The following is a 3,909-nucleotide window of genomic DNA, read 5'->3' as shown; positions in this document are numbered from 1 at the left end:
GAAGCTTCGAGAAGTTGATGCAGCCGCTCCACAGCGGCCATGCGCTCCTTCGTGTCCTTGGCCCTCGCCATTTCTAAAGCTTCCTCCATATTACCTACCGACGATTCCGATCTGACTCTACTCCGTCCAGATCTGCTTTAATCTCCAATCAGAACTTCACAAATCGAATCGATTCAAGGATGAACAGAGAAAGAGAGAACCGTAGAGAGAGAGAGAGAGAGAGAGAGAGAGTGTTGTGTTGTGTTGTGTTGTGTGTGTATCTCTGTAATGTGATTGAGAGTTTAGAGAGAGAAAAAAAGGGATTTAGAGGAGAAGTGTCGTTTAATTTTTAGTACTTAAGAGAAAAGAGTAAAGGCGACTGAGACTGTTAAAAAGACTAAACTCATTTTTTTTAAGAAGATAAACGAAACCATGTGGTTGGCTGGCAAATTTGAGAAATTACCCTTGCTTTTCTTAATAATTACTGTTACATGCCACTGTATTATGTTATGGTCTGAACTTTTAAGGCACTGGTCGCGATTCGGAACCGGTTTAATCCGGTTTAGGTTAGTGTGAAGAGAATTGAGTAATCACCGAATTTTATAAACTAATTCCTTTTTTTTTTTTGAGAATAATGAAGATGAATTCTGTAACTGTTAAATTACTTGAGGCATTAATTATCAAAATATAACAAATAATATAATTGTCGACCAATATATATATGAATAAATCTGGTTGGTACAATCAAACTACACCACATAATAACAAAATTATAAAGTGCATTTTAGTTTATTATGACTTTCACCGCAAAAAAAAACAACGAAAAGTTTCTCCAATCTATTTGATTAAAACTTAAAATAACATCCAAATCCAGACAAAACATAGGATAGAATGACTATACAATGGTTGGTAAGTTCGTTAGAGAAAATAAAAATAGAATACAAATAAATTGCTTCACATTCAATTTAGGGAATGTTTATAATTTCATTAATTAACTTTAAATCAAAAATAAATAAATCTGCATGTCTATCACCAACCTAACAAAAGCTGGAATAAATCCAAAATTATGTATAATCAAATTCTAGGTCTTTGGAAATTTTAAATAAGACTATCATAAATAAGATATGTTATACTAATTAATAGCTACCCATGGATTAATTATTGTGAAATCTGTTCCATTAGACGGATTAAGACCATTCAACTGTGATATAATTATCTAGTACGACCCGTCGGTTCTCAGATTGATCAAGTATAAAAATAAAATGGTTTGTTTTAGATGGAAACTAATTACAATGGCTTATCCCAGTCTCGTTAATTCGTATTAGTTTATAATCAAGTTCAAAATTTTTGTTTAAAGTTAGACTTCAGATTATAAATCACACACGTTGACATGCCAAATGTTATCATGTTCTTAAAGTTTTTGAGACAGCTGGTGCGGACCAAAGAGGGTGAAACGTAATTGACAAGTAATATAAACTTTCCCATCTTTTTCTATTTTAATTTTATCCTTGCTTCCAATGTATAATCTATTTATTTGTTTAGCACTTCCCAAAACCTATCATTTGCTTTGATGCTGATTATAATTAAAATTACTTTCCATCGGATTAGGCAATATATACGTACGATGATTAGGTAAGAAAATGAAGAATTACGACTCTCCTACTAACGTAAAGTTTAGGTGATCAAGTGATCACTTTTGGTAGCCAGACAAGACAAGTAATGTGACAATGCACTCACAGTTTCTAAGGATGGACTCAAATCTAAAAATCCAAAAGATGGTGGAGGGAAGAGAAACGCCACCATCGAGTATCGACCGTCGATGATTATTCTGATCCACGTACGTATGTTTCAAATGGATCATTCTAGTCTTCTGGAGACGCTTCCATCCCAGCAGTTCCGTTTGATATATGCTGGTGGTGTTATAATTCTAAAGATTTCCGAATGCACATCCACGATTCTGCTGACTATATCAAGGCGCTCCACATCATCACCAGCCCGATCCTTGCATGAGTCTGTGTCTGTGTACCTAATGTGGAAAATAGCATCATAGGCACCTAGACCTAGTCCCTTGTGAAAGGGCTCCAGGTCACGTGTGATTTCCGTAGCCACTTTGCGAATCTTCAGACCGGCCACACCGTGTTGGATATGGCGCATATTAGTTGTGGCAACCGCAAGTTCCAAATACAGATGGATCATCCACTCATTCTTAAGAACCTCTGATTTTATCACTAGCTATCTACTAGTTGGTTGGTAATCGATCATAATCTATAAAGAGTAATTAAACTCAAGAGTAGAGCTGTCAAAATGGGTGAGCTGTCCATGATCCGCCCATGTCCAATTCTTTATGGATTGGTCATGGACAAGCCCATATTTGGAGCGGGTCTAAATGGTCGTGGTCTGTTTTTACCTATGGACAAAATTGGACGGACAATATAGATATTGGGCTGTCCATAATACTTAAAAACCTAGGTCAAAATCGATTTGGGGAAATTTTCTCATTTTACAAAATATGTTATATGTTATCCAATGGACACCCATGGACAGCCCATAAAAATATGGTCATTAGTGGGCATGGGCGTTAAAAATACAAATGCATGTGTACGGCAAACGGATTCAGGAGTGAATCGTGGAAGCTTTTACCAAAATGAATCGAGAAACGAATCGTGGAAGCTTTTACCAAAAGGAAGCGAGTCAAACTCTTCTGCGGTGTTCTGTACGGACGAAGACGAAAGTGATGCTCTAGATCTCCGACAACAGATCTGAGCTCCTCTTGTCCTCCTTTTCTCATCTATTCAATGCTTTTCAAAGGATCTTTGCTAATTCGGCTTATATCTACAAGTTCTTCTCCTTCTACTTCTCCAAGTACAGCTTTTATCAGAGCCGCGTCTCTCTCCTCTCAATCCTTATGAAGCAGAAGAATCACTCTAGCATTATGCTAAGCCCTATGGATGTTTCTCTAGCAAAATGCTAAGTCATTTTCTTCATTTATTTGCCTTTGGTTCAAGGATTACCTCACCTCTCTGGTTATGGAAGGAACAAGACATGTTTGATGATAAGGACTGCACAAGTCCCCTAGGCTACTCTTACTTCCACCTTGTTTCCACCATGCTTTCTGGTGAGATCTTCCCTTACTCTGCTTTCTCCTTCTACCGGTTAGCCAATGCAAGTCTCAGTCTGAAAATTCTCAAATGGAGACTATCTCCGCCTATCTATCTCTGGTCCCTATCACTGCAACGGAGACCTCCTAACCTGAAGATAGAGTCGTGGCCTTTTCTCCTCCCCGATTTGTCTTCACCGGCCAGATCCTTCTCAATTTATGTCTCACTTGGTGTGAAGGAATGCCATCGACCTCGTCCCAACTGCTGGCCCATGCCTCTGCTGAAGCTAAACCTCGATCTGGTGAGCTCTTCACCGGTGGACATGCCATTTCGACTGTCAACGTTTTTAAGAAGGCCAGATCTAGTGAGCTCTTCACCGGTGGCGATGAAACCCGTGTTAACTCGGCTGATTTTGTCTCTCCCTTCTCATCAATCGAGCATCTGGAGCCAGTTGGTGAATCGAAGGGCTCCAACTCTAGATACACCCTCATGGAGTAACCTGAATTTCAAAGTGACGCTTCTATCGCTGAATTTCTCTAAATTATTTAGCGAACAGAATCTTGGTCATGGGTTGGCGATGAATTGTCTCCAATATTTTCAAGTTAATTCATTTTGGTGGACCTCTACTGCAAATTATTTGGCGTGGGATAATGATGTATTAAAGAGGATGAGTTCAAAGCCCAATACCATTGGCCAATTTGTAATAACTTCCTCACTATGTGAGAGATCATTTATACAATCTTCCTATAAGGAATGCTTACTCTTGCAATGTTACTTATTATATCATGGTCTCAGTGTGCCATTGCTAGAGCTTATAATCAATCGTTCCAAA

The sequence above is a fragment of the Camelina sativa genome, chromosome 19, assembly GCF_000633955.1.
Source record: "Camelina sativa cultivar DH55 chromosome 19, Cs, whole genome shotgun sequence".
Classification (NCBI taxonomy): domain Eukaryota; kingdom Viridiplantae; phylum Streptophyta; class Magnoliopsida; order Brassicales; family Brassicaceae; genus Camelina; species Camelina sativa.
Note: the sequence above shows the minus strand (reverse complement) of the source record.